This window comes from Aegilops tauschii, chromosome 3 (assembly GCF_002575655.3).
Source record: "Aegilops tauschii subsp. strangulata cultivar AL8/78 chromosome 3, Aet v6.0, whole genome shotgun sequence".
NCBI lineage: Eukaryota > Viridiplantae > Streptophyta > Magnoliopsida > Poales > Poaceae > Aegilops > Aegilops tauschii.
The window spans coordinates 579,251,611-579,265,816 of NC_053037.3; the positions used below are offsets into that span (position 1 = coordinate 579,251,611).

General features: G+C 47.0%; 3 pseudogenes; 1 reads left to right on the forward strand and 2 right to left on the reverse strand.

Annotated features, from left to right (window-relative positions):
• Window positions 1–565: 565 nt before the first annotated feature.
• LOC141020720 (uncharacterized) lies at window positions 566–2,677 on the reverse strand (annotated as a pseudogene).
• A 12-nt stretch (window positions 2,678–2,689) lies between these two features.
• On the forward strand, window positions 2,690–3,690 carry LOC141020721 (uncharacterized; annotated as a pseudogene).
• A 7,664-nt stretch (window positions 3,691–11,354) lies between these two features.
• Window positions 11,355–13,224, reverse strand: LOC109740545 (F-box protein At5g10340-like; annotated as a pseudogene).
• Between the last annotated feature and the right edge of the window lie 982 nt (window positions 13,225–14,206).

A 14,206-nucleotide genomic window follows, 5' to 3' on the forward strand; every position in this document is an offset into this window, starting at 1 on the left:
CAACTTCATTCGTGATAGCAAGTTGAGTGATAATTTTTTTGATAAATGTGATGCCGATGATGAGTATGTACCTCCAGTGCTACGACGGAAGTAGCACCAACACAAGCGGATCCCGTTGAAGAGGAGGAGAACGAAGATACCATGGATACTATTCGTAGTAGGATAGCCGATGCTTGTCTTGCGATAGCAACATAGGTTAGCTATCTTGATGGAGGTCATCATCATGCGAACCATATGTATATTCTATGGTGCATGCCTTTTGTAATATAATTATGGGGTCAATATCTATTTATATATAATATAGTATGCAACTTGAAAGTATAATCATTGAATTCGTATGTGTTAGCTGTGAATCATCTAAATTGTCATAATTTTCCTTTGCAAAACGGTCGTTCTATTGCCTACCAATGTATATATCACTATTTTACGGTCAAGTTGCACATAAAAATATTGAATTATTGTCCAGGGTCATTATAGACAATTCACAGTCAAATCTGCAGTTTCACAACTGTTTCAGCCAAACGACTTCCAGCTTTTCCACAGTTAAAAGTTCACAACAGCTTTTTCACAGCTCAGAGCTCACAGCAGCTTTTACAGAATCTGCAGCTCAACCAAACACAGCCTAAGAATGATAGATTACGAATTACACAGTCTGGTTTGTTCATATGAGTGTTAACTCCTAAGGTTTTAAAAAAAGTGGATCTACTCAGCTGGAACTGTGGGGAGCGGGAAATTCCCATACAGTTCGCGCCCTTAGTGCCTTGGTCCAGGCACACTCCCCTTTTTGGTTTTCTTGTGCGAGACAAGACACCCAAAGGACAAGATGAAAAGGCACCGCAGCAGGCTGGGGCTTAGTGGTTTTGAAAAAGTAAACAATGAAAGAAACATTGGAGGGCTTAGTGGTTTTGATGTAAATAGTGAGGGAAACAATGGAGGGCTGGCCTTCTACTGGCCTGAAACATTACAGGTCGATGTTAAATTGGCAAACTCGAGATGTATTGGTGCACATGTTCTGTGCGGCAGATGAACTATGGTGACGTCTCACCTGCGTTTATGGGGAACCATGAATGGAAAACCAACACGGTACGTGGACTTTACTCCAACAAGTATGACCGAGAAGTATAGAAACAAAATTTACATGTTGTAAAATGCTGATAAAACTGGAACGAGAAGGATCACCCTCCGAAACTTAGGATTTCAAGCCACCAAGAGCAGCTTTGTAGTCTAGCTGCACCTCTTCAAACTCTCCTGATGCCTCATATTTCCCTGTGTTCTCACATCCTCTCTTACATCACTATATGTGATTGTCACCTATTTGATGAAATAAGCTAGTACTACCAACACGTGAAGATAGAGCTAGATGGTCGACTTAGCTATTCTGTTGAAGATGAAGGTATACATACGAGAGTGAACCTTAGCTATTTTGTTGAGGATGAAGTTGTACATCTAAGAAGAGAACTTGAAGCTTGGCACAATAGAGACTACAGCGTGTTGATGCATGTCAACGAGCATAATTCCAATCACCAAGCCAAGCACAATGTTTTTGCAGTGAAATACCCTGCAGTTTGCCTTGTATTTATACATGCGCGATACTCCAAGATTATAATTGATTACACAATCACACCATATCTCTACCCCCCCAAAAAAAAGAATCACACCATATCAGTCTCTACATATCAGATCATGATCGATACAAAATGACAACGATATTTCTTTGGCTTAAATACACCGATTTGGTTAGACCATGGTTGCCAAGCGTTAGGCAAAGGAATCAAGCTGTAACACAGTAGGCTTGGGTCTCTGTCTAAGCTTCGTCTCGCGGTCAGCTCCGGCATGACGACCTCTACAAGGATACGCTGCACATCAGAAGGAGGCAGCGTGTCCTTCCACTGCACGACAAAGTGGCGCATCCCATCAAAGTCCGTGGCCTTCCACTCGAATGCCTAGACTGTCAGAACCACAGTGTTGTCGACCATCTCCGCGTATGGTGACATTACCGAACTGTCGTCCAGTGTGTACTTTAGCAGGACGATCACGTCCAGCCCGATGGTGGGGGTCCCACAGAGGCTGCCACCTTTGGAGCACCGGGGCAACTAGCGGCACCACGAGCATGCGTGTTGTCTTCGTGAGGCAGTATGTCTAGTACACTTCAGGGAACTTCTCCTTGAGCTTGTGAACTCCCAGATCAGGTCGCCCACCGTCAGCTCCACCGACGCGCTTTTCTCATGTGCCAACGTCACGGCCTTTGTGATCACCCCCACTGCGTCCTCCATATGCTCGTCGTCTTGCATCTCTGGTGTCACCTGCTCTTGCGTGGCAAGGATTTGCTGTTAGAACTCCCAACCTTGCTTCCGCGATCCATCAGCGTCACCCTTCTCCCCGTCGTCATAAACCACTTGAGAGCTTTCGTCTGCGCCCTCGTAATCTCCCCACTTGGTCGTCCAGGTATCCGGTTCTTTATCGAGTAGTTCGTCTTGTATCGTCCTTCTACCTCGACGCCTGCCATGCTGAAACCAGTGCTCCATAGCCGTTCCAACACCTTGATTGGAGAGGTGATACCATGGTCGTGCCTGCCGAGGCGAAAGCCGGATCTCACCTCGTAGTTCATCCTCTTCATCATCTTCACCATCGTTGTCTTGTTGGACACCTGGATACGTCCGACGAACTGGATGATGGACCTCCAGAGCCAATGCCCGATCTCCTCCTCGGACAGGTACAGTTCATCGCCGTTGGCCCTGTAGGTCCGTCATCTGAAGACCATAATCAACCCTACCCTAGGCAACATTACAATCGGGCAACGACATCGAAGCTCCAGCCTGGTGTCCATCAAGACAAGGGCGGTGAAGATGATGAAGCGGATGAACTACAAGGTGGGATCCGGCTATGGCCTCGGCAAGTACGTCTAGGGCAGCACCTCTCCCATCAAGGTGTTGGAGCTTCCATGGAACGCTAGATTGACACAGTCGGCGCTGACGTAGAAGGACAATACAACAACGGACTTCCCAATAAAGAACCGACCAAGTGGGGAAATGATGAGGGCGCAGACGAAAGCTCTCAAGTGGTTTACGACGACTGGGAGAAGGGCAACACTAATAGATCGCAGAAGCAAGGTCAGGAGTTCTGCTAGCAAATCATTGCCACAGAAGAGCAGGTGACGTCGGGGATGCAAGACAGCGAGCATATGGAGCATGCGGTGAGGGTGATCACTAAGGCCGTGATGCTGGTGCACGAGAAAAGTGCGTCGGGAGACCTGATGATGTGATTTGTGAGTTCAAAAGGCTCATGGAGAAGTTCCCCGAGGTGTACCAGGCGTACTGCCTCACGCACACAACGCGCATCCTCGTGACGCCTCTAATTGCCCTGGTGCTCCAAAGGTGGCAGCCTCTGTGGGGCCTCACCATCTGACTGGACGTGTTCGTCGTCCTAAAGAACACACTGGACGACGGGTTGGCAATGTCACCGTGCACGGAGCTGGTCAACGACACCGTGGTTCCGGTGGTCTAGGCATTGGAGTGAAAGGCCACGGACTCTAAGCGGATGCGCCACTTCCTTGCGTGGTGGAAGGACACACTGCCTCCTTCCGTTGTGTAGCGCATCCTTGTAGAGGTCGTCATGCCAGAGCTGACCGCCTAAGAGGAGTCTTGGGAGGACTGGGCAACCCTGGGACTTCGTCTTGCACGAGTACAGTAGGTAGGGGTAGGTTTCCCCCGGCGAGGCTTCGATGGTGGCGGCTTGGTCCACTGGAATAAGTGTCTCTTCATCCCAGCTCCATCTCGACGACGCCCAGTGTGGTCTGGTCTAGGGATTCATGAGGGTGGTCATCGAGCACTCCTCGTGGGCAGCAGATTCATGCGGCCTCGGTAGCGGCACCATTGATGCTTGGCAGCTGCTTGGATCTGTGAGACTTGCTCCGGTGTCTCTCCACTTCTCTTCTTTTGTGTTGGTCCGATTGGACCTTAGTCTTCACGACTTCCCCTCCACGAAGAACAAAGTCAGATCGACTCTGGGTGATCTATGCAAGTATTCAATGGCCAGGTACATCAGTGGAATCACGAGAAGGCAATTTATGAACTTTTGCACATTGACATGCATCAGACATACTGAGACCCATGAGAAGGTGAACGAAGGAATTCATTTTACGTAAGGAATGACTCACCAGCGCTTTTGGACATATAACCTAACCTTCGGTGCAACAGATTTGGCAAGAGCTTGGAACCGGATAGAGCTCGATGCCTCGATGCGTTGGAGGAGGAAATGAAGCTTGGCACCCTACAACAGAGACAACCATGACATCTAGTGTGTGTGGCGCATGTCAATACGCAAAAGTTCAGCAATTACTACGCGAGCTGCATTGTTTTTGTTGCAAGCTTTCCTTTTATTAATACATGGGCGATAAGTAATTGCGAAGATTATAATTGATTACAAAATCACACCATATTAATCTCTACAGATCAGACCGCGTGATCGGTACAAAATCACAACCATATATGTTTGGCTTAACTACACCGATTCGGTTAGATCATGCTCACCAAGAATTGACCTGTAACACAGTAGGCCGAGCCGCCGAGGTCTGTCTAAGCTTGGCCGGTTGGTCCCCTGCCCACCTATAGGTTGTTGTGTGCGTTTGACCACCTAAGGATGGCATCATGCTGGAGTGAATTGCAGAAAACATCGACATTGAAGGTTAGGGTTGTGGGAACCACAATTCTACAGTTTTGTGCCAAAAACCACTAATTCCGAGGCTAATTTTTTTGCAAAAAACACTAGTTGGCGGCTTTGGTCATTTTGATGACGATTATGACATGTGGGTCCCGCTTTTGCCAACGTGGCATAACGGTTCATAGGCGACGCTGTTAGACGGAGGATTTTACATCAATACCCTTCTTGTAAAAATTTAAAAGCAATCAAGCCCCTGCCTCCTCGTCTGTCCTCTCCGGAGGCCGACGTGCCATGGGCACCGGAGGGCCGGCTTCCCCACAGGAGCAACAGCTGCCGCGCGTGCCGGAGGGCCGGCTGCCCAAGCCTTCCTCCAGCTCTGTCGCGCGCGCTGCCAGCTCCACCCTCCCTGCTCGCCGTCTCTGTCTCCGACCACGGCGGCGCCTTTGCCCAGGCGCTGCTGCAGTTCCGGCCAGAGCAACAACAGGTCCAGGTCGCGAAGAAGTCGGCGAAGCAGCGGCAGACGGCGGGGAGCGACGGGAGGGAGACTCGGGGCACGCGGCGGAGATGGGGACTGCGACGAGGACAGAGATGTGGCAGTCAGGGTCGACGGGGATGCAGGCCTTGACGAGCCACGAGATGCTGTGGGTGTGGCAGTTGTCCTCGGCCATGACAGTGGCCTTGGGAGCTCGCTAGAGTGAATCGGGTTCGCGCTGCTACATTAGCTGAGGCTTAGTACTACTACGAGGCCATGGCTGGACCGTCAATGTTCGGGCGTGGATTTGGGCGGCCGTGAGCGACGCATGCTATTTTAGAGAGAGAAGGAGAACCGGCCATGGTGGAGCACTGCGTCCGCCCCCGCTGCAAGCACCCACATGAGCGCCGCCGGCGTTGACGACAGAGACACGCGCGGGAGGTCAGCGGCCTGTACATGCAATGGGGCTGATTGCGTTTTTCTTTTTGATTAAAGGGTCTCTATGTAAAAAGTAGGGACTATTTTGTGAATTTTAGAACAAAGCCCATCTAACACCGTCTCGCGCGAATAGTTACGCCACGTCGGCAAAAGTGGGACCCACATGTCATAATCGTCATCAAAATGACCAAAGCCGCCAACTAGTGTTTTTTGCAAAAAATTAGCCTCGGAATTAGTGGTTTTTGGCACAAAACTGTAGAATTGTGGTTTCCGCAACCCTAGACTTCAATGTCGATGTTTTCTGCAATTCACTCCATCATGCTATCTCGGCACCTACTAAGAGAGAACACTAGTACTCGGTGCACTTCTCTGCCTCTGAAATGCATCAACAAAGTGTAAAGTGGAGAGAGCTAGGCTGTGAAACGCATCAGCAAAGGTACAGGGTAAGACCGAAACAATGACCTCCAGGAGAGAGACATGACCATGTGATCTTCAATAGTGTAATTCAATTCTGAAATAGCAGTAGCACCAGGTAAACTATGTAAGACAGAAACAGTGGTCTCCACAAGTATAGATATATACTACCAAGACCATATGATTTTCAGTAATGTTTACATATAGCAGCAACGGCAACTTCCAAGATGCAATATCTTCACACAAGTGGGTTCTTCCACGCATATTTAGTTGAATGAGTTGTTTCTTGTAGTCAGCAGCTCCGCAGGCTATCAGAAAAGGGGTGGCGGGCCGCCAGGGCCCGGCCGTCTGAAGAGAGGGCCGCAGCAATCTTGGAGCAGGCAGCAGCAGCACAGGATATAGAAGCTGCAGAAGAAACACATGTTCAGAGTTGCAGCTCTATTCATATATAAAACAGAAAGGGTTAAGAGGGGCATCATGGCTTGGAATTGAAGCTTGTGATGGTGCTAAAAAATTTACACTTGATCCCGAAACCACGCTAATCTTCTGCCAGCGTGAATAGTCCGATATTTTAGAAGGAAAAAAATGACATGTATCTGAATGACTTGATGATCTTCATTAGTTAGCTGAGAATTCAACTTACCAGGATCCCAAGAATCCACCGAGCCCAGGCCCCCAAGAACCAGGGCCACCAGGAAACCCAGGCCCACCAGGTGGAACCGGACCCCAGCCTCCAGGGCCCCATCCTGCAGGGCCTCCCCAGCCCGGTCCTCCAGGCCCATGCGGATCCATCCTACCCTGAATTGCTCCTACTAAATTGAAAAATAGAAGTTGAACTGCTGCTGAATGGTAAACTAGAGCTTCACAACTCAATCCAGGAAGAACAAACCGAGACTTGGTGCAGCAGTTTGCGGTGAAAAATTTATAGATTTAGAGTGAGAACTGGTAGTTGTGCATGTACCTTCTGTTCAATGGCTCACCCACTGGTCTATCTTACTTCCATTTCAACTACTGTTCTCTGCTTACTATTGCAGCACTACACGGACAATTTGAGCACTAGAGATTGAGTTCTAAACCACTTTGTTTCATAGCAAAAATAGTATGTAGACATCTGAATCTAGCAGACCCATCTAGCTGATTTTTCTGAAGCAACACCAAAATCCAACAACAAACAAATTGCAAATGTAAGGTGCAGGACTAGCGTATAGTTTTGTCCATTTATCTTCTGTTTGTTACAAACAGAAGCTTCTAAAAAGTTGTGAATACTTCCCTTACCTGAAGATATATAACAGAGTTGTAAATCTAAATCAGACAAACAGCTACTGGTGAACAACTTCGTTCTCAATCAGGTGCAGACCAAGTCGGCCAGGCAACTTAGAGGTGTTCAAAGCATGGGTTGCAGACAGACTAAACTTGACATGTATACGTACAGTTAAGCTTGATATACTACTCAGGATTTGACAATTTGACCAGCAAGAAAATAGCTGAATAATTGAGATAGCTAGCATAGGTTTTCGTCTGTGCAGCAAGCTGACCTTGTCGAAGATGGGCAGACGCATCTGTGCGTGCCCCACAGCGACCCGCACATGCCCTCCACATCAGCACAGCTCCAGGAGACATCAATTTTTCAGGGGCATTTACGGTTGACTGAAGCAAAAACTTTGGTATGCAAAAGAGCACAGCTGAATTTATAAAGAGCAATTGTGCTACAAACATCACATGAAGCCTTTATCCAAAATGGTTAATGAGTAAATTGAAATAACAAGAGATGATATTTGCAAACTTGAACAGAAAAATGTAATAAGATGTTCATAGATTTTCAGGTTGTGGTACCAGTATTTTCTAGAAGAATACTACTACAACCATGTCTAATTCTCGCTATAGTGGTGAGCTTAGTTTCCACAAGTCCTACCTAACCATCTCCATCATTTTTCTGAATTATTAGCTCCTGGGCAAAGGGCCAGTATATGACATTGGAACCTAACCTAAATTATCATTATTTATGCAAGAAATCAAGAAGATTTGGAATCATTTGTTAGAGTAAAACATGTCCAAATCCTGCAAGAGATAAAATTGTTCCAACCTATCATGACAGACACACGTAAAAATGGCCGCAAGGCATTCAGCTCCCTGAAATGCATTATGATGCAATATGGAAGCATTGAATTTAACCAGCTACAACAAAAGGTACAAACAGGAAACACACTAAAAAGAACGGACTATTAGGAGGACCCCTAGATAAATAACAAGTACCGAGAAGACCACTAGATAAATAGAATAAAGCAAGTACTCATCCCAAGAAAATAGAGACGTGAAGCAGATCAATTAAAAAAATACTTCAAAAGCAGAGCAAAATGGTATGAAAACTCCCAAGATTCAATATCTTCACACAACTGCGTTCTTCCGCGGATACTTAGTCTAGAAATTGTTCCCAAGTGCATTGTTTCTTGTGGTGGATATGACCCGCAGATCCACAGGCTAGAAAGGAGGCGGCGGACCGCCAGGGCCCGGGTGTCCGAACAGAGGACCGCAGCAATCTTGGAGCAGGCAGCAGCAGCACAGGAGGTAGAAGCTGCAGAAGAAGTGTTCGTCCAGAGTTTCAGATGTACCCTTGTACAACAAAAGAGATTCAGAGTTACAAAATTAAACTACTAGTACATGCTTCATCCCTTGGGAATTGTGATTTTAGTTGGTGCTGAAAATATTACACTTGATCCCTGAAACACTAATCATGCAAGTGAATAGACTGATTTCTTAGAATAGACTGATTTTTTAGAAGAAAAACAGTTGACGTGCTAACTGACATGCTAACTGAATGAATTGATGACCTCCATTAGTTAGCTGAGAATTCAACTTACCAGGATCCGATGAACCCGCCGAACCCAGGCCCCCAGGAACCAGGGCCAGGGCCCCCAGGAAACCCAGGCCTGCCAGGTGAAACCAGATCCCACCCTCCTCGGCTCCATCCTGCAGGGCCTCCCCAGCCCGGTCCTCCTCCAGGCCCGTGCAGGGTCCATCTCGCGAAGATAAACTGCTGTACCAATAAGATAAAAAAGATGATAAACTGCTGCTGAATGGTAAACTACAGCTTCCCAACTCGACCAGAAGGAACCCAGACTTGATGCTGCAGTTGGAGGTGAATAAGTACTTAGAGGTAGGGTGAGAAGTAGCGGTTGTGCATGTACCTGCTGTTCAATGGCTCACCCAGTAGTCTATGTTGCAGCATCACAAGGACGTTTTGAGTTCTCGAGATTGAGTTCAGTTCTAAACCACTTTTCTTTTCCCACTACTTAATGAAATAGCAGAGCTCCTGCAGACTTCCGTAAAAATCAGGATATAGTAAATGTAAAGTACAACAGCTGCCCAGCAAGAATAAACATCCGAATCTACTGGACCCGTCGAGAAACAACAAAAACAAGTAGTGTCCGGAACTTTTGTATGCAAAGCATCTGGAACTTTTAGATGAAAAGCAGAACTTAAGTTCTTAACAGCAACTGTGCTACAAATTGTGTTTCTGTAGTAACACCCAAAAATCTAACAAGGAACAAATTACAAAAGGGTTTGAAAGAGTGAAGCATCGACGACCAGGAGCATTACAAAAAATGTGTTTCTTTAGTAACACCTTCGCTAAGTCTGGCTGCAGCATACATCAGTTCCATAGATCACCAGTAAGCAAATTCAAATATCCAATACCTGTTTCTTGCTTAGAACATAATTGTAAAAGTAGCAGAGCCCATAGGGAACACGAGGCACGGTGTATATTCAAAGGTTCAATCGCAGAAGCAGAGTTCTGTTCTCTGCATGCTTACAGTTGCTTTTAACTACTGTTCTCTGCAGCAGCAAAGCCCACAGGGAACAGAATCGTTCATTTTACTTTCAACTACAGTTCTCTGCAAGCTTACTATTGCCGCATTACAAGGACATTTTGACCTGTAGAGATTGAGTTCTAAACAACTTTGTTTCATAGCAAAAATACTATGTAAACATCTGAATCTACCAGACTCATCTAGCTGACTTTTCTGCAGTTACCCTGAGGATGGTTTCCTTACCTGAAGATATATATCAAAGTTGTAAATAAGAGGTAAAGTAGGAATGCACATGTAATCAGACAAACAGCTACTGGTGAACGATGTTGTTCTCAATCACGCACAGGACAAGTCTGAGGCAACTTTCACGTTCAACTTACAGGTGTTCAAAGAGTAGGTTGCAGACAGACCAAGCTTGACATACACATATACTACTGACGATTTGGCACTCAGATTGGGAAGAAAATAACTGAATAATTGAGATATCTAGCATAGATTTCCGTCCGTGCAGCAAGGTGATCTCTTCGACGGCGGGTAGACGCCTACATGCCTGGCAGCGACCCACACATGCCTTCCACGTCAGCACAATTCCAGGAGGCATAAATTTTAGGGGGCGTTGACTCAAGCAAAAACTTTCAAGTACAGCTGAAGTTATTAAGAGCAACTGTGCTACAAGCATCACGCGAAGCCTTTACCCGAAGTGGTTAACGGCTGACTTGAAATAATAAGAGATAATAATTGTGAACCGTGCAACAGAAAAATATAATAAGATGTCCATAAATTTTTAGGTTGTCGTACCGATCTTTTCTAGAAGAATACTACTACAACCACGTCCAATAAGATCTACCTAACCATCTCCATCATTTCTCTGAATTATTAGCTCTTGGACAAAGGGCCAGAATATGAGATTGGAACATAACCTAAAATCATTCTTTAGGCAAGAAACCAAGAAGATTTTGAATCATTTGTTAGAGTGAGAGATGTCCAAATCCTACAAGAGATAAAACTGTTCCATCCTATCATGACAGACACATAAAATGGTCCAAGAACAGACCACCAGCTCCCACAAATGCACATAACTACAATCCATTACATAATTCTACATAAGCCAAGTTTGCTTTAAGAGAGCAGCACATCATCTGCGCTCATATCCTAGTTACAACCAGTAGCACAGAGAGTCACAGTTCATAGTGGTAGATGCATGAAGAAAACAGAATTATAACAGGACACTTCATTGAGAAGTTGACTATTATGATGCAATATGGAAGCATTCAATTTAACCAGCAGTTCTCCAAAGCATTCTAGAAGTCAGGTACCGCTTGCAAGTCAGCAAAGAGGAAAATCTGCCTCTTCCAATTGTCAGATACAACAAAGGGTACAAACAGGAAACACACAAAAAAACTGACTATTAAAAAGACCACTAGATCAAGAGGTAAAATCAATTCTTCAGCTGAAGAAATAACGATGTGAGGCATGAAAATTGCTCAACATCCAGTACGGAGAAGACAACTAGATAAATAGAATAAAGCAAGTACTCAGCCAAGAAAATAGAGACATGAGGCGGATCAGTTGGAATTTGTTATAAAGGAGAGCAAACAGCTTGATAAGTTTAGCATTAACACAAGACATAACCTTAGCCCGAAAGGGTATTTAAACAAGCATAGATCCATATAACAGTCACCTCTTATCATAACTTTTTATACATCAACATAAAAAGAACAAATGAGCCTGCTCATACTTGATCCAGCTCATAGACGCTGCAGCTTATGAGGATACGAAAACTAGGCCCTTGAGGCGCCATCAGATGAATGGTGAAGCGTCCGCAGCAAAACCTTCTCGTGTCGTGAAGAAATCATGAGGAACAAGAGTCTGTTTGAGCCCATATTTATAGAAATTGATGTCTTGGAAGCTAGCAACCAGTTTGCCATCAGTGTCAACGTAAAACAGCCAATGACCAAACCTGACTAGCAAGAGCACATCACCATCACCCGAAGCAACGATCACATACCAATTGCCATCACCATCACGGGCTTCAAGCTTCCTCCTGATTTGTGTGAGCGGCAATTCAACCCGGTACTTTAAGACCCAAATCTCACTTTCATAGTTCTGCAGCACCCATATATCAACAATTTCCTTAGCCCTGTTAGAGCTATAGATGCCAAGCATACCATCCACCTCAAAGATAGATGAGTAGGTGGAAGCAAGTGGAGCACGCATCTGCCGAAACGACTCAGCTATGGTGTCGAAAACTATTACCAGTTGCTGTTCAGCCTGATCCTCGAGCTGGGCGCTTTCAGTCTCATATTTCAGATAAGGCAGTGGGTACCAATGCAGACTATGATGCGCCCAGACAGGTACATTGAAGAGCGCTGAGATCACTTCTCTCTCCGGACACCCGATGTACCTCGGTGGCTGGTCGGAGCCCAACGGAAGGACATAAGCAGCCAAATTCGTCCTTAGGCATCTCCATGTCGCAACATCGCAGTAGCAGCCTGTACTCGCCGGTAGGTGGATGTGGATACATCCCCACGATGTTGAAGTCCCAGGCTGGACACCTAAGGGAGGCATGCTCACGCGTGGCCGGGTTGTAGACGGAGAAGCGGCGGGTGCACCTGGAGAGGACGAGGAGGCCGTCGCAGGAGGCCTCAAGAAGGAAGGGCTCGGCAAGCCGGGCGACGGTGTGGAGCTGGGCATCGGCGGCGGCCCGGTGGTCGAAGGCGAGGATGCTATGGGATCTGTCTCTGCAGACGAAAGGGAGGGTTGGCTGGCGGGCATGGTGGGCGAGGAGGAAGCGGCGGGTGGAGGTGGCGCAGCGCCAGGCGCGGCGGACGGCGCGGGAGCGGAGGAGGGATTTGGGGTCGAGGCGGACGAGAATCTCCCACAGGACGATCTCATCTGGGAGGCCCTCGAGGAGAGGCGCCGCTGCTGCTGCCGCAGCCTCCTCCGCCATGGTCGCCGGCTGGGAGCTGTGCTGGTGGCGGCGGAGGGGGGGCTATGGAATAGGAGGAGTGGGGACGAGCGTATAGAACCCTCTCTGTCTCTGGTCTGGGCTATGGAATAGTCGCTCTCCTCTCCTCTCACACGGGCTGGGCTTAGCCCAGAAGCACAACCCACCACTGAGAATGTCCTGTAATATCAGATTCCAGTATTATTCCTAAAAAAAAAAAAATCAGATTCCAGTATTCGAAGGAAGGGAGACCAATTTGGAGGCACATAGCCTCACTAAGCATCATCTAGATCTTTCGTTAGGACACCATGTGTGGCTCCCCAGTCCTCCTGATCTGAATTGTATACCCATGAATATTATTATTGAGTAATAAAGAGTATGCTCCACTGTTTAGCTTGATGCTATATTCTGTGCAATGTGGTTCTTAATTTCTGCAGTAGAGAATGTTAGCCCAAACCTTTTTCTCACTTTTCTATATTTATATCCCTGCAACTGATCGAATATATGAGGTGCCTCATTGTTCTCCATGAGCTTTGTAATTGGGCAACCCCCTGTTCTTTTTTTTCCGGATGGAAGATAGGCTTGATAAATCTGATAGGGAGAGTGGTTCTTGTCTGGGTAGTGCTATCGGCGATGCCAACCTTTCAGACGATTGCAATACCGCCAGTGAAGTGGCTGGACCGAAAGATTGACAAGATCCATCGACCTTTCCTTTGGGCTGGCAAAAGCTCTGTCTCAGGCGACAAATGCCTTGTAAATTGGAAATCCATTTGCAGGCCGACCAAATATGGAGGGCTGGGTATCTCAAACCTCGAGTACCATGGCGTGGCGCTGCGTATTCGCTGGCTCTAGCAGCAGGCCAAGTTTCCGGACAAGCCATGGACGGGGCTGCCTTTCCCTTCTGATAAACTCCCGTACAACATCTTCATTGCGAGCACGGTAATCATTGTTGGATCGGGAGCCACCATCTCCTTCTGGCACAGTTATTGGTGGCAGGGTACACCACTGAGAGACCTCTTTCCACAGTTGTACTCGAATAGGAGAGGAAACAACCTATCGCTAATGAGGGCACTTGCTGATCGCAAATGGATCACATGCATCAAGGATAATCCGACCGCTCAGGTGCTGGCTGACTATGTACGCATCTGGAATATTACGGCACAAGTAAACCTCTCCCCAACGCAACCGGACGACATCCGGTGGAAGTGGACAGCTGACGGGCAGTACTCGGCCCGGACGGCCTACCAGATGATGTTTTTTTTTAGAAACACCAGATGATGTTTCAAGGGAGAATCAGAACCAACCACAACATGCTCATCTGGTCTTCTCGCACGCCTCCCAAGTGCCAAATGCATGCATGGCTTGCAGTCCAAGGGCGCTGCAATACAGTAGATCAGCTCGCGAAGAAGAACTAACCTCACACCCCAATCTGCACTCTGTGCCAGCAGCAACCGGAGACTGCACTACACC